We start from the raw sequence: 22,679 nt of genomic DNA on the forward strand, positions 1-22,679 counted from the left end.
AACTCTTGGGATATATATCTATCCCTATGAGGATGACTGCTGGTCTATCTCAAATGGAAGGGACTGAGTGTTATTAAATTCTGAAAGGGAAAGATTTGATGGGACAAGAAGGGACAACAAAAATTAGGTAAGACTGAGCAAGGAGGAATCCATGATGTAACTTTGCCCAGGTATAGTCTTCCATTTCACCTTGGTGGCTGTTCCAAGCATGAGTATATCATATTGGTTCGGGGGGGGGGGGGGGGGGGCGGGGGTGTTGATGAAGGCTAGTTTGTGTCAAGTTGCTAAGTCATTTTGCCTACCTTGTTCTTTAATGTCTTCTCCATGCGGATGTTTTAACATGCTAATCTTCTTGCACTTTGTGTTCACTCAGTATGTCCAATCACACACCTCTATCCCAGGATTTTTTTGGTCTCTGGTCCAGATTGTCTGCTAAGATTTCTATTCCCATTGAAATCTACGATCTGGCCAAATGAATAACTATTGTCTAGGAAGTTTTATGAATTCTTTATGGGGGTGGGGTGGGCACACCGAGCTGTGCTCTGGGATTATTTCTGATTTTGTGCTCAGGGATCATTCCTGACAAGGTTCAGGGGATTATAAGTACTGCCAGGGATTGAAATCTTGAAAGCCAGTTGCAAGGCAAGCACCCAACCTGTTGTACTGTCTCTCTGGCCCCTATATTCTTATTTTGGACCACTTTTAATTCCAAAAAAGGTAAATTCACTGATCTTAACTCAAAGTAAATATTTTTCCTTTCATAATCTTTCAAGTCCAGCCCTGCATTGGATTGTAATGTAGCTGCACATTTTCCCTAATAAATCTCGAATACACCAATGATCATGTTGATATCTGCTTCTCAGAGAATGCAAACTGAAAAGAGAGGGATAGTAAAAGTGGTTTGTATAAAGAGGTGTTGAAACTGGCTCATTCATTGACTGGTTGTCAGGAAGATGTTAATTAATTGAAATATGGGGTATGGCGGAACAGGATTGTGCCATAGTTGATGATTTCTCCAGTGTGGAAAGACATCCTAGTTAAAATGACACAGTAGAGGTGGACCCTGAAATTTAAATAGTCTCACTTAAAATACTAGGGGCTCAATAATTACCAGGAGTATTAAGAAGCCCAGTTCTAGGCTCTTAAAAGGCTCTTTGTAGGCTACTTTCTATACTTGATTATAAAAAGACCACTAATGCACTTTAGTTATGCAGTTTTCTCTCGCGCAGTATGTCTGCTTTTCTTAAATCACTGTGAGATACAGCTACAAAGTTTTTATGTTTGAGTTTCAGTCATACAATGATCGAACATCCATCCCTCCACCAATGCGCATTTTCCACCAACAATGTCCCCAGTATTCCCCCCCCAACTTCATCCCAGCCCTCCCCGTGCCTCTATGGCAGACAATTTTCCTCCATACTCCCATATTCTCTCTCTACTTTGGGGAATAATGGTTTGCAATATAGATACTGAGAAGTTATCATGTTTGGTCCTTTATCTGCAGTACATCTTTTATGGTCTTAGAGAATGGTAGAAATTCACACTGCAGAGCAGGCAAGTCTACTGCTCCTGAAGAAGCTATGAAGTTGTGTCAGTGGTAAGAAAAGCTGTAGCATAGAGTTTATGATGAGAAAGAGAACAGGCCTCCAAAATTCTACAGTAACAGCAATGCCATCGTAGCAGACAAGTATATGACTTATGAAAAGCAGTAGTCTGTGTGATACTCATCCTGGATAAAAGAGAAAGCTTGTCTTTGGGATACCAAATAGCATATGGACCTGTAACTACCTGATATAGACCAGATTACGTGGATGTCACCAATTATCAATTAGACAGGGCCAGAAAGAGTCCAATGTAGGAAAATGGTGCCCTACCAGTTGGCTCCCAACCTCATAATGAAGCCAACCATTTACATGATTTTTCACCTGTAACATCCTTAGAATATCCTAGGGACTTGAAGGAAGCCATATGACATTGGCTCAGAAACACTGGTCCAAAGTATATGAATGATCGGGTCCAGACCCAGGTTCAATCCCCAGCATCCCATATGGTCTTATGAGCACTGCTTGGAATGATCCCTGAGCACAGAGCCAGGAGTAACCCCTGAGCACCACAGGGTATGGCCCCAAAACAAAAAAACCAAAGTATATGAATGACAAATGGGAAGGAAAAAGAAATAAGCATAGTGAGCCTTCAGATCACTATGCAGACATCTAAAAGCTCTTAGAGGAGAAATGGAAGGAAGGGGGATACACAGGACAATTCTAAAGTATAGTTGTATTTTTGGGAAGTGTTGGCTAAGCTGATAGGGTCTATAAGCTAAGGTTGCTAGTAAGGGGCATTTCATGTAAAATGGGATGACCTTGATCTTAGTATCCCTGCTGTGCTTAGTTATTGGCTGAAACAGTCTTGAAAAGCTTTGTCTCAGAATGAACACTGCTGGATGGATCCAATTGTCATGGTTTGTAGTCAAATAACTATACATAACAAAAGGTTTTTGTTTGTTTTCTTAATGAACATCTAAGTCGCCTTCACTCATTGCCATATTAACTATGTTGGAGTGTTTGATTTTTTTCTCTTTCCCTTTTTGTTTTTCTCTAACTTCCATTGTGCCTTTCTTCAGCACAGTCCTAATATATGCTGGTGTCTCTGCATGGAAATCTCTTTGCCTCCTGTTTTTACTCAATTGACTTTTGTTTGCAGTTCAAACAACATTTTCCCTTGGAGACTTACTCTGGATTTCCAAGAGACTGGATTTCTCACTATATGATTTCATAAATTTTGGAAATTTTATCTTATTTAAAAAATTTTTAGCACTATAGTTTACAGTATTGTTAGTGATACTGTTTCCAACATAAAACATTCCAGCACCACACTGTCATCAGATTATTGTCTCTTCACTATTATTCAAATGTTCTCTCTCAGCCCCTTTGTGATAAATTTTCTACTGAAAACCAACATACATATATATATAATACACACATATGTATATATAATATATTGGTATGTATAATATACCTATATATGTTATATTAAATATCACATATATGATATTTAATGGAGAGCCCAGTAAGCTACCGAGAGTATTCGATATGCCAGACACAGTAACAACAATGTCTCCAATGGAGACGTTACTGGGCCCACTCGAGCAAATCGACGATCAATGGGAGGGCCTTTACCTTTACCTTTACCTATTCAGAATGAATGATTTAAATAAGTAATGACCCAGCTGTCTTCATTGATCTTAATCATTTTATTAAAAATAGCTGAGACTCTGTGAGCTTTCAACTTGTGAATCTATATGTTCATCACCATTATCTTATATATGGGTATAAGTAGAGATATTTAAGTAATTGGTGCCAATAAGTTATAGTTTAAGACATACAAGATTTTAGCTCTTTTTTTAAACATGAAATATTAACATAAGAAAATTAATGATTTTGGAAGAAAGTTGCAAATTTATTCACCTAGTTTTTGAGAATTTATAAATGTACATTTAACATCAAATTATAATAACAAAAATGATGTAGGAAAACCCAGTCATGGCCAAACATGCAATCCTGCCTTGGGAATTCAGGTTTTTGACTTTGCCACATGAAAGAATTCCAGAACAAGTCAAAGGAATAAAGTTCATTAAGCAGTTTATTAAAACAAACCTTTTTTTTTATAATTTGCTCTATAACAGGTAATTCTAGGTACATGTACTATTTGGAGTCCCTATGCAAACTCAAGTTACAGTGCAGGCCTACTTGAGGTAAAGCAGCACATTGTTACATTGCTTCTAAGTAGGGCAAGTTAATAGTGTGTCGGACTACATATAGTGGATCAAAGTATGGCCATTCTCTATAAAAAGCAGCATTATTTCTGATTAATGTCTGTGTATTCTATTTATAGGAACTAGGCAAATTAATAAGGGATGGATTATATATGAAACCTCAGAGAAGAAAGTTGGTAGGGCAGCAATTTCTCATATGCAAAGAATGTCACTGTCCTCTCATTGTTCATCGATTTGCTCGAGCGGGCCCAGTAACGTCTCCATTGTGAGACTTGTTGTTAGTGTGTTTGGCATATCGAATACGCCGCGGGGAGCTTGCCAGGCTTTGCCACGCGTGAGAGATACTCTCGGTAGCTTGCCGGGCTCTCTGAAAAGGGCAGAGGAATCTAACCTGGCTCAGTCAGGGCAGCGTGCACAAGGCAAAGGCCCTACTGCTGTGCTTTTGCTCCACCCCATGCAAAGAATACTTCAAGATTTTTCCCTGTTTCTGAGGGTGCACAGGAGATTTGTCTCAGCAACTGTGAGCACTCATGGCTTGAGAGTGGATATGATTTCTATAATGTAAATGTATTATAATGGGAAAATAATGAAATTAGGGATTATCTCACTTGTTCCTTCACCTTGAATTCATCTGTTTTCAGCTGATCTTAGGTTTGTTGGTTTTTCCTTTTGGTGTCAAGCAGCTGTGACTCATTAACTTTGCTGATGTTTGCACCAGGCTTCTGGGCCTTGTGTGATCAAAGACACTAAAAGGAGGTGATAAATGTTAATGATATTGACAGGGACACGTAACAGTTACCAGCCCTTGTATAAGAATATAGGGGTTTTTCTCATGGGAATAACCGGATATAGCACTGGATTAAGCATGGCTGTGTCTGCACAAGAGTTTCTTTTCTCTGAGAGAAAAAAATCTTCTGAACTCCCACCCATCTAGGTTAATCATACACAAAATTTGCAACTCACTCTTATCCTGACTCAGTGACATAATTTAACTTGACTCTGTGCCATATTTTATGTTATTTACCTAATGCATTATAGGAGACTAAGCATTCTTAACTTGATATGTGAGACACTCTTCTCATTCTGCAAACAGAGAAGATTAGGTTGCATATTTGCTCAAGGTCACAGGCATCATGTTATCATACTAGGGATCTATGCTGAGATCTAAGTTTAGATCTATAACATGTTTAATTCCATTCCACAATCCTTTATCTCAGCCAAATAATAGTTTCTTTTTAAATTGGGAAAAAAACCTTAAAAATAAAAACTTTTTAAGTCCTAGCAAAGTTTCCTTTGATTCTATTTTTCTCAGTTGATCATGCTTTCACCATAATGAGCAAAACATACCCTTAATATAACCCAACAAAAATTTCATTACCTGGTGCTATTTATAGTTTATTACTCAAATTTGATGCTGTTAAGATTTGGGGGCACATATTGAGGAGTCTGCAGAGTTTTTTGAGTCAGCCAAAACTGTCTATGAAAAAGATTGATTATGAAGAAACCCCATGTCTTTTCCCCACAGTTACTCCAACAATCCATGGAGCTGCTGTCACTATAAAAAAATCTGTCACTCTGTCACTGTCCTCCCATTGTTCATCGATTTGCTCGAGCGGGCCCAGTAACGTCTCCATCATGAGACTTGTTGTTACTGTGTTTGGCATATCGAATACGTCACAGGGAGCTTACCAGGCTTTGCTGTGCAGGTGAGATACTCTTGGTAGCTTGCTGGGCTCTCCAAGAGGGGTGGAGGAATTGAACTCGGGTCAGCCACGTTGGCCCCGTGCAAGCCAAAGCCCTACCTGCTGTGCTATCGCTCCAGTCCTATAAAAAAACATAACCACATACTTGTATAAACAGACGCACTTTAAGATAAAATCTTATCCTTAGATTCTTGCATTTCTCACACATGGATTGCCTCTATTCAGAGAGATAGTAAACTCCTAAATGCAAATAATACATTTCCCGAGGCTGGAACGATAGCATAGTGGGTAGGGCGTTTGCTTTGCATGTGGTTGACCCGGGTTTGATTCCCAGCATCTTATATGGTCCCTTGAGCACCACCAGGAGTAATTCCTGAGTGCATGAGCCAGGAGTAACCCCTGCGCATCTCCAGGTATGACCCAAAAAGCAAAAAAAAAAAAAAAAAAAATCAATAAATAAAAGAAAAAAATTTCTTTTCACAGACATATTAGAAAATTATCAAATGTCCACTGCTGAAATGAATGCTATGTTACACTGAAGCAATTTTTATATTCTATTCATCCTACCTACTCCAGTGGTATGTGAAGTAGAACCTAATTTAGAGAATAGGAATGCAGAAAGCAGCAAATCAGAAAGCTAGGCCAGTTTCTCCAGGCTAGCTTCATCTTCAACTTTAAGAGCTTCTCTTCTCTTTATAGTTGCTTTGTTAGTTAAGTTTTGTTTAGTGGACTACATGTCCAGGACTAAACTTAGAGTTTAAATTCTCGTATTAATCTTTTTGGAGGGTTCTCCATTTTAATGGCTTTGGTAGTATAGTGGTAAGCAAAATTACCTTCATTGGTTCCCCTTATGAATAAATGCCATCATCATATTCTCAAGGCATTGAGCATAAGGTATATGATTTCAAAAATTCTTTTTATTCATGATACAATACTGTGAACTGATTTTCTCAAAGATAACTATCTATCATTTTCTAATATATTTTATCTTTGAGTAACTTGAATAGCATCTAGCTTAGAATGGATACTGGGGAAGAAAAGGTAGACTATCTGTTCGTAGATTCACTGGAGATAAAATGTGAAGGAGTTTCTCATTGAGGATGTGTCAGTCAATTAATTGAAAATATTATGAAAAGCTCTTGTGTCTGGGTAGTTATGTGTCCGGTCATTTTTGTAAGAAAGGACATGATCAATGGTCTTTGCAATTTCACAATATGGAAATCATCAACTTCAAGATAAATTTTAGTGAACAGTAACAGGCAGATTGGATATCAGAATATTAAGTGAGTGAGAAATAAGAAAGTGGCAAGAACTTGGCTCAAAAATGGGAAAATTGAAGATAAATGAAAACTAAACAGATATATCTTAGAATGTGAGAGACATATTTGTAGAGATATTATGAGGATTTATATACATTTAATATTACTATATTAAATATAACTATATTGAATCTTATGGTATTCTGGTCACTGAATTACAAAATTAATATAAATTATATTAGTTTATTAACCAGTTTCAATCTTAAAATGATGGAACAAGAGGAGGGGGATAAAGAAACATATAGAATGAAGCAGTTGGACTTGGATAGCACTGAGTTGTCTCATTGTAAAAGAGGAAGGAAAACATAATAAATGAGAGGAAGCTTTGGCAAAGTTGGGTCATTCCAATAATCTCAGTTTTCTCTATCAAGTCCAAGTCAAAATCTTCTAACAATGTAAGGAAGCACATACAAATGTGTAGCATGAGGAAACTGAATAAGATTTTGATCAATTACTGGAGCTGTTTCTTAGTTACTGAACATTTATTAAATATCATATAGGGAATTCAGAATACTCAGCTTCTGCTCATGAGAAAGTTATCACAATTTACAACAAAACATCCAAAGATTATAGATCATATTATTATTTGAAAATTTCCCAAAATATAGAGGTTAGTTATTTGAAAAAATAGGGAGATGTAATGATTTTAGGTCATAAGAACATTTTGAGCAAAGCTGAGATTTCTGAGGTTATGGGGTCTTATATAGCCAAAGACGTGAAGTCCGCTATGCTATTTGGGAATATAGTTTATATTTAATAACTGAAAATACAATTAGAGTTGGGCTTTGTATCTCAACACTATTGACATTTGAAATGAATAATTAGTTGTTTGGGAAGTTGTCTGTACATTGCATTAGCCTTTACTTCTACAGACTAGATAACTTCCCCCATAGCCTAGTAAGCCCCCACCACCAAACTCTTTGTAGATACTGCAAATGTTCTTAGGAGAACATATGCAGAATATTGATTATTCATTTAAGTAAAAATAATTCTTTGTGATAAACATCTAAATTCAGGAAATTCAATTTTCAGGTGGTATTTACTAAGGCTTGGCTGTTCTTTGTCTATTGACTGGAATTCGAACAAATTTCATTCCTCCAGCAGAAAAAAGGGAGAAGATTCTTTTATTAGCAACTCTAACTAGAAGGCTGTCAACATTTCTCTGATCATTGTTTTTCTTTAGGATAAGAATGAATAAGTTGGCCTTTTTATTGATGACATTTCCCATTTATTTGGCTCCTTTGAGACAGCAAGCACAATAAAGCAGTGAAGTAATGAGTGGCCTTGGGTTTAAGTTTATTTATTGCATTTATTTATTTGTTTATTTACTTTTGTTCTGGAGTAACACTTGTGGATCACTCCTGATAGTGGAGACCATGTAGTTCTTCAGTCCTTTGAGCTATCTATCTGCTCCCAAAGGCTTTTTGAACTTAAGACCAATTTTGTCTTGGGCAAATCACTTAATTATTTTGTTCTTTTATTAGTATAGGAATTTATGATGATATGTCCTTTTATTGTGATAGACTTCTTTTTTGATGTAGGATAGAACTTTTGTAAACTGCAAAAAATTGTGACAATTTCTAACATTTTTGCTTATAATCTAGAGGATGCTACAATTGGAGAAAAAAGACAAAGGAGATAATTTTAATAATTTTACTCTAATAAAGAGAAAGTGTTCATGATAAATATCATATATGGAAATATAGAGAACAGAGAATGGTCTTTCAAAGTATCTTTATTTGTATTTATGGCCTTGGAAACATGAGCATGGAAAAAATTGTTCAAGCATAGGAAACAGCACATGGAAATTCAGTTATTCAAACTACATGGTAAGTTCAAGGTAACTAAATCAACAGCATTCATTTGGTATTCTGTGCTACAACACTACTAAATGTTTCACTTATTTATTTATTTGGCTTTTTGAATTGTATCTGGCAATGCTCAGGGTTTGCTCCTGGCTCTGCACTCAGGAATTACTCCTGGCAGTATTCCAGAGACCATATGAGATGCCAAGGATCAAATTCAGATGCGCTGCAGTACAAGGCAAACAATCTACTTTCTGTGCTATCACTCTGGATCCTATCTCATTTATTTTTAACATTTTGTCGTTTTGTTTTGGGATCGCACCTGACAATGCTTATTGGCTACTATTGGCTCTGTGCCCCAGGAGTCACTCAGAGGCCACGTGGTACCCTTGATCTAACTTGTGCCTCGTATATGAAAAGCACGCTCTTGAACACTTTGAGGCATCTCTCCTGTCCCTAGTTTATCTTATTTAAATCTTCCTCTGTTTTATTTTCTTTTATTTAGGTAACATGATTTACAAGTTTCTTAATAACAGTTTTGGCTATCCAGTGCCCCAACTCCAAACCCAATACCAGTATCAGCGTCCCTCCACAAATGACAGAATCAGAAATGTTGAGAAGTTCTTCAGGGAACCATGCTTACAATATCAGAAGGAAGTAGAATCCATGTTTATCTGTATACCAAAACAGAAACGTGAACACTATTGTAATCATGTTACCTCAACTGCAATGGAAGAGGTAAATTAAGAAGATCATAAAATTCTATTGAATTGAGGTGGTGATCTCTAGGTAAGCTCTCTCATTCTGTTGATTCACTCTTTCATTTTTTAAAAAATTTTTAAAATTTTTTATTGATAACTATGGAAATTTTAGTGCTTCATTGACATATAAACAGGGTGACCAGTTGCTCATATTTCAAAGTACAATTTTATTATTTTTCCTTTTGTAAACTGTAGAATTATTTTGAACTGAGAAATTCTTTTTATTTTCTAAAGATGAGCTATTCTTGCATTTCTTTTTTTTTAATTAAAAAATTTTTAATAGTGAGGCATCATGAGGTACAGTTGCAGACTTACACATTTTTGTGCTTGGGTTTCAATTATACAATGATCAAACACCCATCCCTCCACCAGTGCACATTTCCCACCACCACGGATCCCAGTATCCCTCCCACCCCCCATCCTCCCCATCCCACCCTGTCTCTGTGGCAGGGCATTCCCCTCTGTTCTCTTTCTCCTTTTGGGTGTTGTGGTTTGCAAAAGAAACATTGTCACTCTTTCATTTTAAATCCATAAAATGTAAAGTCTTTCTCTTGGCAATATTAAAATTAATTAGATATAATGAAGAGTAGTTGTACCAGAGGGATAGCAAAAATTGCAACCCTTTAACCAAAGATTGCACTGTGTGTTTTGTATGTTCTTCTCCTTGTGTAAATTAAAAATTAAACAAATGTAACTAATAGGATTATTGTTATGGTAGACCTACTCTCCCCTTTCCAAAGTCTCAGTTAAATTTTTTGGGTCATACCCAGCAATGCCCAGGGGTTACTCCTGGCATTGCACTCAGGAATTACTCCTGGCAGTGTTCAGGGGACCATATGGGATGCCGGGGATCAAACCGGGTCGGCCGCGCACAAGACAAATGCCCTACCCATTGTGCTATCACTCCAGCCCTTCAATTAATTTTTTTTAAATTCTAGTAATTATAAAAAATAAAATAGGAATCCTAATGCACCATATTTATTTAGAAGTACTTGGGCCTTTCTGAAACATGACTAATTTACAGCCAGCTATCTAAGGTCCAAAAATTATGACAATTAATCAGGTAATGGAAGCTCTCAATCTGGTTGCTGGACCAATTCCATCATAAAGAAACCATTTCCTTGAGACCTCAGATCCTCAAAACTGAAAGATAATGCTTCCTAACTTTCAAATTCATTGCTGAAATAGTAGAAAATACTGAAGATGTTTTCTAAACTGACCAACACATACCTTATTTATCTTAAAGTTCTTTTATTCCATTTTTATTGTACACTTACTATGTGACTGCATATGTTAGAAACTTTATTCAAATTAGCATATTTGCTGCTCAAAATTAGTCACGATATAAAATTCATTATGTTATTCCATTTTGACTTAAAAAGCAGAAGAAAAAAAATGGCAGAACACTGAGAACTAAAATAACTTGGTCTCTCTCATGAGACATACAAGAACAATGGTTTAAGCTCAGATATTCAGATTACAAACTGAAGGCCTTTTCTGTTATTCCAGAGAATTTCTCTGATGAAAAATTCTTCATAACAGGATTAATTCATTTATTATCTCTCTATTAGTGTTTTCTTCATCTTTTCTATATGCAAGGCAACCTATAAGGAACTTCTGGGTCATATATTGAACATACTTCATGATGTGCCTTATATGTTTTAGAAAGAAATTGAAAATGTTTAATTCTTCCTTCTTTAATATGCAAACCAGAGCCATCATGTGGTCTGAGGCCACAATCCTTTGAAAGATCAAGGACCTTTCTGGCAGAGGAAACTAAACCCCAACAGTTGGAGCGGCAAGCCATCTGTCTTTAGCTATTTTACATTTTGTCAAAAATCATGAGCATGGTTAGAAAATAGCTGTGACAAACTAATATTATAAAAATGCAAAATGTGATTAAAAGGAATGCGCAAACTATTTAGTGATAAAAATATGTATATATCCTTCAAAATTTTGGAATAACATTAAGAATTATAAAAGATCTTTGTATCACAAAATTATTATAGAATATTTGACAGATTGTTGGAAGATAATGAATTTATATATAAATGTTATGGGCCGGAATCTTCTTTTTTTTCATTAGAAATATAATTAAATTTAAAGATGATTGAATCAAATCCCTTAGTTTTTGTAGGTGAGTATATTGAGATCAAGAAAGGTTATATTGTTGTTCAAGTACTGAGAAAAGATGATACCTAAATCTGCTCACTGCATGAAAAGAGAAAGACAATATCATCATTGTCATCATTAATACATATAGCTTCAATCTTTTTATCCTTATGATTTTGGTCGCTTTGCACATATTGTTATTCAATTTATAAAGCAAGTCTCCATGGTAAATATAATTGCCATTTTACAGAAGAATTTAGGCTCAGGAAGGTTAAGTAACTTAAAATATGGGGAATGATAAAACCGAATAGACAAAGAAATGAGGAAGAAGGAAAGTCCATTCCATGTATTTGAAGATTCTCTCATAAATATTGAAGGGATGATGGAAGAATCCTAAGCAGAAAAAGCAGTTGGTGTGGAAAACATGGATAGAATTAAGGTATTTACCTATTCCTATATGTTTGGTCCACTTTTTTATTACAAGTGAAAAAATGGTATTTTTTAAGCAGAGAGAACTAGTAGGTACTATGACAACCAATGATTAAAGCTATTATCTACATGAGTAGGGCAACTAGTACCATATTTCTTCTGATTTCACTTACAAAGAAAGCCGTAATATTGCCTGTGCTCTATTTCTGTCAAAACTGCACCAACTAAAGCTAATCATGAGAAAACTCAAAATTGACAACATTTTAAAATATACTTGACTTGCTCTCTTTAAAAATGTCAATGTCGAAAGGAAAAAAAGAAACTGAAATAAACATGAATTCTATGTTTTTCTTTTGATACAGTGGCTAATACCGGAGTAAAGGAGGAGCTGTGAAGGTAACCTAAAGGTTAGAAATAGAATTTGATCTCTAAAAATTTCCTGAAATTACAGTGTACCATGGTTACATCATAGAAAATCCCAGGTTTTCTGAAAATACACACCTAGGGGCAGAGCAGGTATGAACCACCAATCTGGGTTCAATCCCCAGCATTCCATATGGTCCTCAAGCACCCGTCAGGAGTAATTTTGAGTCTAGAGCCAGGAGTAACTCCTGAAATTGCCGGTGTACTCCCCACCCCCCTTAAAAAATAACACAATGGGGGCTGGAGCGATAGCACAGCGGTTAGGGCATTTGCCTTGCACACGACGGGGGTTTGATTCCCAGCATCTCATACAGTCCCCTAAGCACCTCAGGGGTAATTCCTGAGTGCAGACTCAGGAGTAAGACCTGTGCATCGCCTGGTGTGATGCGAAAAAAAAAGAAAGAAGGAAAGAAAGAAGGAAGGAAGGAAGGAAGGAAGGAAGGAAGGAAGGAAGGAAGGAAGGAAGGAAGGAAGAAAAAACCCCCAATGGATTCATTTATGAAAACAAATGTAGAATTTTGTTCATATTTAATGATTCTGGAAAAAGGTGCATGGAATTTTTTTATATTTCCTGGTAATTTTAAATATCAAATCATGTCAGAAAAAGAGTGAAAAAAAAATCTGTAGCAAATGACATCCTCAATCCGACTCAAACATGGCTACCTGAGTGCTAAGGCTGTGTTTTCCAACTTTATACATTAGAGCTTCTGTAGAAGTTATGCATTATCTCATGAGCACAGAATGACTTTTTCATAACCTATGAAACCTCTGTTTATTAATTTAAAGTAAGAAATTCTGTTTACTTGAATTTTCTCTCTCATCTAACTTCACCAACAGAACCTGTAAGTTTCCTCATATAATGTGGTTCAAATGTGGTGTTGAACTCATTAGTAACTATCCTTTGTAGATCAGTTTCCTCTTTCAAATTGCTATGAAAGACACAGTGGTTTATGGAGAGTTTAAAAGGTAAAAGGTGTCTTTGTATGGGGGTGGATGAATCTTTGTAATAATCGTGTTGTGTTAAACTGGTATTATAGTGATTTATATACTCATTTAATCTCCAAAAATTGTATGAAGTTCAGACAATTATTATTCCCACCTCATTTATGGGGAAAATACACAAAGACAAAATAATTTGCTTAAAGTCACAAAGTTAGTATAATGATAAAGCTGACATTTCCATCAATAAGAAAAAAAATAATTACTAGTATGTTTAATGTGCAATGGATTTGCAAATATATATTTACATGTAAGACATTTAAATTGACTACATAAAGTTATAAAGTAGCACTGTAGCACTGTCCTCCTGTTGTTCATCGATTTTGCTCCAGGGGCCGCCAGTAACATCTCACAACAAATTGTGAAACTTGTTGTTACTGTTTTTCACATATTGAATATGTCATGGGTAGCTTGTCAGGCTTTGCTGTGTGGGCAAGATATTCTCGCTAGCTTTCCGGACTCTTGGGGAGGGGAGGAGGAATCGAACAGGGTGAGCCGCAAACACCCTATCTGCTGTGCTATCATTCCAGCCCTATAGGTAAAACTGTATAAACCTATTTTACAATTATAAAAGTTACTACTATAATTGTAAAATAGGTTTATAGTTTTAACTATAGAACTAATATATAACATGACATGTACCTTTGAAGAAATTATATTGGTTAAGTGATCCAAAGTTTTACTAGGGTCCAAAAGTAAATATATATATATCCGTATATATATCCATATATAGCCACTTTTATATATGCATATATACATGTTCATATACTTATACATATATATTTACATGATTCAAAACATTGTAATAGTTTAAATTTTAAAAAAATCTAGAACAGTGTCTGTAAATTTCCCTATAAAGTAGAGTTTCCAAATTTGAGAATAAAGGATAAAGAGAATAAAGGATAAAGAGAAAGTAAAGAATGTCAAGAATTGGAGAAATTGGGCATGAGAATAAATAAAAATAAGTTAAAGAGTAAGTAAAAATCATAATATGTTAGTAATTTTATTTAAAAAAGTTTACTCTCAAGGCAGCTCAGATAGAAAAGGGAGCACCAAATAAAGGGTGCTGGAAAGATCTGCCCAGGATGGGAGATGCCTGCTGAAAGTAATCTATGGACCGAACATGACTGCCACCCAATGTCTCTTCTGCAGACCACAGCACCCAAAAGGAGACTTAGAACAAAAGGGAGTGCCCTGACACAGAGGCAGGGTGTGATGGGGGATGGGGGGGGGGAGAGGGATACTGGGATTGGTGGGGGTGGAGAATGGGCACCGGTGGTGGGATTGGTTCTCGATCATTGCATAACTGAAACCCAAGCAAAACAACTTGTAAGTCTACAACTGTACCTCATGGTGTTTCACTAATAAAAAATGTTTACTTTCTATTTAAAACTTATTATTGGAGCTGGAGAGATAATTCAGTGAGTAAATGCTTGTCTTGCATGTGACTCACCTGGGTTCAATCCTCGGCATCCCATATGGTCTCCAGAGCATCACCAGGAGTGATTCCTGAGTGTAGATGCAGGAGTTAACCCCTGAACATTTCTGGCTGTGGCCCCCAAATAAACCAAATAATCAAAGCTCATTTTATTATTATTTTGGTTTGGGGGGGGACACTGAGCAGTTCCCAGGGTATTCTTAGCTCTGTGTTAAAGGAACACTCCTGCCAAGTCTTCGGAGACCATATGAGGTTCTCAGAATTAGCTTGGCCGCATACAAGGCATGCACTGACCTACTGTACTGTTGCTCCAGTCTCCAAACTCATAATTATTAATGTTTATAGGTTTTAATATCAGAATTTAAAAATAGGAGAAATGTGAATTTGAAATTGCTTCTATCCATATGCTAAAAGTCTTAACTACTTATTAACAAAAATAAGCAATGGGTAGGGCATTTTCCTTTCACGTGGCTGATACAGGTTTGAATCCCAGCACCACATATGATCCCCTGAGTTCTACCAGAAGTGATCCCTGAGAAAAGAGTCAGGAATATGTCTTGACAACCACTGGGTGTGACTCAAAAGACTGACTATAAAAAGCAAAGCAATAATCTGAAAATACGCATCAGTGTCTAGATTTTATCATACTACTAGGTAGGTTTAATGTTAAATATAATCAAGAACACATTCATTATACGAGATTATGATTAAAACAGAAAATTGCATGGCCTTCTTAATGGATATAAAAGAAATATTCACCAAAATTCTAAATCCATGAATTAAAAATCCTAGGATCAGAATTTTTAATAGGCAAATATCAAAATAAATACAAGAATAATTTAAGTATTTAAAAATAATTTTCTGGAAGCACAGACAATAAAAAACAAAAATACATAATACTATAAAGAGAACTATTAATGTTGCCAATCATAATAATATGCTATCATATTAGTATGTCTTTGTTTTTCCCACATGCATCAATGTTTCATAAAAATATGAAAATGTTTTGGATTAACTACCAGACTTATACAGAGAATTTTGTAAAGTCTACCCGAAACAAAATCATATTTAAAAAATTTAATTGCAGAAGACCCATGACATAGCTTGAGTGGTGTAACATGTGCAAAGCTTATGCAACACCCTGAGTTTGATCCCCAGGAGACCATATGCTCCACTTCCTGGGCCCCTCTGTTAGCATCACTGTGTATGCTCTTGGTAGTTACCAAGCTACTAAGCATCTCCTGTTTTTAGAAAATAGAGTAGGAACTGGAAAGAGAAGAAAAGCACAGAAAATTTTCATGTATGGATGATGTCTTTTTCTCAAGTTACCTGGTATATATGTGATCTTTATCTTATCTTTTTGTGTAGGCACTTGCTATTCATATTAAGATTGATGATGCTATTAATATTCTCAGTTGTCCATTCTTAAGTTTTCATTCAAGAGTAGATTTCCATAAAAATTTTAAGAAAGTTTTGTACTGCTAAAATTTATGTTCAAGATTTTTTATTTATAATATATTTTAATTTTGTTTTTTATAAAGTTCACAGTATTTGGTTACATTTAATATTCAAACACCAACCCCATCACCATTACACCTTCCCACCACCACATTTCCATCATGAACCCCAAATCCTGTCTCCAAAGCAGAACCGAGAAAATTTATTTTGTATTGCTTGTTATGAAGAATCCACTAAAAATGAGATAAAAAAAAAAAACGTTTCTTGGAGGAAAATGTGTGAAGATTGTTGTATTTCACCCAGGACCCATAAGCCCTTCTACAAGAGATTTATAAGATGTTGTTAAGGGTTAAGACTCGTGTGCTTAGATAGATGGGTAGATAGATAGATAGATAGATAGATAGATAGATAGATAGATAGATAGAGATAGATAGATAAAGAGATATCTATAATACATTGCTTCCTAAGATTGGTTGCCTTCCCAATAAAATGAAGTGAGCTACTCTTGGTCTTTTGGTGGTATAAAGTATGAGATGTCTTGTGGCCACACTTACAGCCATGTGGTCCAGGAATGACTCATTCAGGGGTGAGGTTTGTCCAAGCGTGTGGAGAGCCGCCATAAGCGTTGTGACAGTTAAGTTCTGGAGGTTTTCGGCTGCCAGGGCTTGCTGCGTTGGGGCGGGGAGGACCCTCACCTCATCCCCTCAGAGTTGCCCCAAATGAAACAGCCAGGCGTGGGATCTGATGGCATAACTATGACATATCTCTTATTTATAATTTTTACTCGTCTCAAAGATTCATAACTAATTAGCATTATTGTTTTCATAGGAAAATAATTTGCTTTTGATTAATACAATTTAGTAAATCTTATCTTTTATTTTCTTAATTGAAAGAAATTTAGGACGTGTTGGAAATGGAATATGAAATTGTTGGAGCTTCAAATGAGGAGTTTGGGGGTTAAATTTCTCATTCTCATTGACTCATTATCTTTTGTGCTGAAGTCAAACAAGCCTTCGGACTAGCAGTAGCAACACCAGTACTGTCCTTAAACTCATTTGCCAATGAATCATTAACAGCTAAGACTCCAATTCAATGAGTTTACAACCAGATGATATGAGTTGAGCCTTTGCCAATCCAATTTCCAGCTCTGTGACTTGATTAAATTTTGTGTTAGGTTGAGAAGAAGAAAGATGACGAAAGAAAACCTTCACACACTAGATTTGAATATTAGCCACTAAGATAGATAGAATAGTTATTCCCTGAAGATGTCCTTGTCTTTATCCTGAGACCAGTGAAAATGGTCTTTGTGTGTGGTAAGACTAATGATCTTGGGATGAGTGGACTCATGCAGATTATCACATGGCCCAAGTGTAATCACAAGGGTTCCTATAAGATAGAGGTTGTGGATCATAACTAGAGAAGGAAGTATAAAGATGGAAGCAGAGACTGAACTGTTGCCTTAGCTGGAAAGGGTGGATGGGCCATGAAATGAGAACAGCCATTGCAAGTCAGTAAAAAGAAATGTAGACATTTCTCTAGGGTTACCAAAAGGAATTCACCCTTACAGACACATTTGTTTTAGCCAAGTAAAACCATTTTTTAACTGCTAATTTTCAGGACTGGAGGGTAATAATTTTGTGCTTTTTCCTTGCAGTCAGTTTGAGATCATTTATTTTCATAGAAACAAGAAACAACTGGAGTTACTTCTTGTGTATCATTGAAACTTCCCCTGGGCTTCACCATTCTATTTACCCAAAACTTCTGTAGTGAGCAGTTTCATTTCCTTTGTGTAGGTGTAACCAGATATACCTTGCTCTTCATATACATCCCAAAGATTTCTACGATGATTTTAGGTATTCTGTGGGCTGGAGCAATAGCACAGCGGGTAGGGCGTCTGCCTTGCACGCCGCCAACATGGCCGACCCGAGTTCGATTCCTCCGCCCCTCTCGGAGAGCCCGGCAAGCTACCGAGAGTATTCGATATGCCAGACACAGTAACAACAAAGTCTCCAATGGAGACGTTACTGGGCCCGCTCGAGCAAATGGATGATCAACGGGAGGGCCTTCACTTACTTTACTTACTATGCAATTTGGAAGTATAAACCCTGTAGCTGTTCTGCATGGTATGTGTGTGAATGAATAAATACTTCTTTCTCTCTTTTGTTTAGCAATCAGTTATAAGATGTTTTCTTTCTTTTATTTATTTATTTATTTATTCATTCATTTTATTGAATCACTGTGAGATAGTACAAGCTTTCATGTTTGGGTTACAATCATACAATGATCAAACACCCATTCCTCCACCAGTGCACATTCCCCACCACCAATATCCCCTGTATACCCACCTTTCCTACCCTCCCCCCGCCTCCATGGCAGACAATATTACCCATACTCTCTCTCTACTTTGGGGCATTATGGTTTGCAATGCAGATGCTGAGAAGTTATCATGTTTGGTCCATTATCTACTTTCAGCACACATCTCCCATCCCGACTGGTTCCTCCAGCCATCATTTTCTAACAACACTCCAAAGAAGGAACATCAAGCCTAGTCATCTAAACTAGTGATGAATAGGAGAGCTATTCTATACTTCTACTAGTTTGTCCTTCTTTCATGTTCTCCTATATGGACCATTCATTCCCAGACACCACTTTTTACATAAATCATATGTCTCCCTTAGGTTTTTATCTCAGTAAAATCTCAAATTGAAACAAAATGTATTCTATATTCATTACATGCACTTAATTCCAGTATTTATTCAGTAACAGTAAGTTGCTTGAGTCTATACTTTAATTTAAAAAATGAGTTTTCAGTCAACTGGCCTGTCAGTGAGAACCTGGAAGTCCAACAACCTGGTTTTTATTCACGATTGTGTTCATCCCAGGATCTTACTTGTATATGCTTAAAAATTTTAGCGAGGGCTGTTAAATTAAAAATAAAAACTGTTCCTTCTGGAAAAAAAAGAAGACAAGACTAGAGGCAATAAACAAACAGAACTGGAGGGTCAAAGGAACTTTGGTGGTGCTGATAGTGGAGATGAAGAAATTTTGTGAGCTAACGCCATAATCTTTAACACTACTATATGTGCTTAAAGTATAATTTTAAAAAGAGTTGTTCCTATCTCATAATTTTGTAGATAAGGTGTCTATCTCAGGTAAATTAATAATTGGTAGAAGGTATTCAAATAATGCAGCAAGTCTGTTGATGAAAAACTGGATCCCCTTCTAAATTAAAACCCAAGATAGTTGCAAAGCCTGAATGCTATGTGAAATTTTATACCAATTCTCAGATGCCATTGGGAGAGATTACAGGATGTCATGGGTGTGAGCTTGTTTGTATAGTTTGTTCTGAAAATTAGATCTTCAAGCTGTAGAATCCTTATGTGGAAATGTCTTTTGAAAGGGAAAATATTCTATATTCTATTTCACCCTCAGAAAACATTCAACTAACTGTATGTCTCTAGTGCTATGCCTCATAGGAAATTTTGTTCCTACAGAAAAGAAACTTTGAAGAATGCGTAGTTGTCAAAAAATAATGTCAAGGGAGGACAGAAATCAGTACATCCCATTATGCCCCAAATGCAGAAGAAGAACTGAATCACATTGCCCTACACCTTTAAGTGCTATGAAATTCCGGGACTTTGGATCATCTGTCACTTCAGACTTGTCATATTCTGCTAAAATAAAACATATAGCCTAATTTGCAAAGTTCTCTTGTGGAAAGAGTCTTCAAAATGTATGTAACCTCTGTCCTAGTAATTCCATTAGGAATTTATCCAACCCAAAATCTAAATGCAGAAAAAAATCTGCATACTGGATGCTATGGCAGCATTCCTTAAAATAATGAAAATTGAAAGCAGCTAAAATCTCCCAAATCAGACTAATGGCTAAGCTCTAGAATACATCTATAATGCAAAATGTGTCCATTGTACATTCATATTTTTTAATTTGGAAAATTAGTCATGGAATATTTATTTTAAGATAATATAGATTCGATTTGATTTTGTAAAGAGTATTTCCATTATTTGGCTTGTTTGTGGGACATATTTATATTGTTCATGGATACTCTTTGTTCAGTGCTCAGGTATTGCTCCCTTTAATGTTTGGGGGCCACAGGGAGCCAGGGCTTGTACTTGTGAAGCATATATTACATCCCTTGGAAAAATCTTGGGCCCATTCAAAATTCTTATGAGTCTGAAGGATTAAAATACATTTTTAAATATTTCCTTTATTGTTGAAGCTAAGGATGATTTAAATTTTTTAAAATATTTTGATCTTTGTTATTAGTAATTTTTAATAAGCAAAATAAAGTGCTTTCATTGAGGACAAGAAATAGGACAGGGGTTAAGAAACTTTTCTTGATGATTAATGATGTAGAGCATTTTCTCATGTGCTTTTTTGCCATTCGGATTTCTTCTTTGAGAAAGTTTCTGTTCATTTCATTGCCCCATTTTTGGATGGGGTTGGATGTTTTCTTCTTGTGGAGTTTAACCAGTATTTTGTATATCCTGGATATCAACCCCTTGTCAGATGTGTATTCAGTGAATATCCTTTCCCATTCTGTAGACTGTCTTTGTATTTTGGTCACTGTTTCTTTGGAGGTGCAGAAGCTTCTTAGTTTAAGATAGTCCCATTTATCTATCTCTGTTTTCACTTGCTCGGCCAGTGGCGTGGCATCTTTGAAGATACCATTAGCTTCAATGTCATGGAGGGTTTTGCCAACTTTATCTTCAATGTACCTTATGGTTTCTGGTCTGATGTTGAGGTCTTTAATCCATTTTGATCTTACTTTTGTACATGGTGTTAGGCAGAGTTCTGAGCTACATCATTAATCATCAGGGAGATGCAGATCAAAACCACAATGAGATACCATCTCACACCTCAGAGACTGGCCCACATTCAAAAGAACAAAAGCAACCGATGCTGGCGTGGATGTGGCGAGAAAGGGACACTCCTTCACTGTTGGTGGGAATGTCCACTGGTTCAGCCCTTCTGGAAAACAGTATGGACGATTCTCAAAAAATTAGAAATTGAGCTCCCATTTGACCCAGCAATACCACTCCTGGGAATATATCCCAGAGAGGCAAAAATGTATAGTCGAAGTGACATCTGCACTTGTTTGTTCATTGCAGCACTCTTTACAATAGCCAGAAACTGGAAGAAACCTGAATGCCCAAGAACAGATGACTGGTTAAAGAAACTTTGGTACATCTACACAATGGAGTACTATGTAGCTCTTAGAAAAGATGAAGTCATGAAATTTACATACAAGTGGTACAATATGGAAAGTATCATGCTAAGCGAAATGAGTCAGAAAGAGAGGGATAGACATAGAAAGATTGCATTCATCTGGGGGATATAAAGTAACAAAGTATGAGATTAATACCCAAGAATAGCTGAGATCAGCACCAGGAGGATTACTCCATAACTTAGAGGCCAGCCGGGTATCCTAGAGGAAAGGGCTGTCCAGATAGAGAAGGGAGCACCAAATAAAGGATGTTTGGAGGATCCTCCCAGGAGGGGAGATGCATGTGGAAAGTAGACTATGGACTGAACATGTTTGCCACTCAATGCCTCTTTTGCAGACCACAACACCCAAAAGGAGAGAGAGAACACAGGGGATTGCCCTGCCACAGAGAGAGGGGGGATGGGGGGATGGGGTGGGAGGGATATTATCCATGGTGGTGGAAAATGGGCACTGGTGGAGGGATGGGTATCTGATCATTGTATAATTGAAACCAAAGCACAAAAAATTGTAAATCTACAACTTTAAAAAAAATAAAATAAAATAAAGGGGAAAAAAAAAAAAAGAAACTTTTCTTGAATGCTATAGACCCTGGTTCTATACCCACCAGTGCAGATGGTTCTCTGAACACTGCTAGGAGTCATCCCTGAGCACAGAGTCAGGAATTATCCCCAAGTACTGCTGGGTGTGACTCAAAGATAAAAAGGATGTTTTTAATATAAAATTTTAAGAATTTCTATAAGAATTCTAATAGAAACATTATTAAATAACAGCTCTGAAGTTTGAAGAAGGGAAGAATGAAATATTAGCAGAACTAGTTTTAGACATAATCAAGAAACATTGATCCAATCTTTCATCAGTTTTCTTTTCAATTTATTTTTATATTACCTGGCTTTCTATATCTTCTGACCTTTACATGTAGCCACAGGAAACTTTCCATTAGGGAAATCTAACCATAGTACTCATCTGAAAAAAACATCCTTTTGAAAACTCTATCACTGAAAGTATCAGTCCCAATGTCAATGTGCTTAATAAAAAAAGATACTGATTCTTTCCTAAGCAGATTACGTAGTACTATTCAGAAAGTACTTGGGCAGCTAATAATATTGAAGGAAGGTCAGTAAGAAAGAGGCCCTCAGCTACTGGAACAGGAATTTCACAATCGCTATAGTTTTTTTTTTCCACCTTTGAGATTCACACTTTTACAATCTTTTC

Source organism: Sorex fumeus, unplaced genomic scaffold, assembly GCF_029834395.1.
Source record: "Sorex fumeus unplaced genomic scaffold, SorFum_2.1 ptg000045l, whole genome shotgun sequence".
NCBI lineage: Eukaryota > Metazoa > Chordata > Mammalia > Eulipotyphla > Soricidae > Sorex > Sorex fumeus.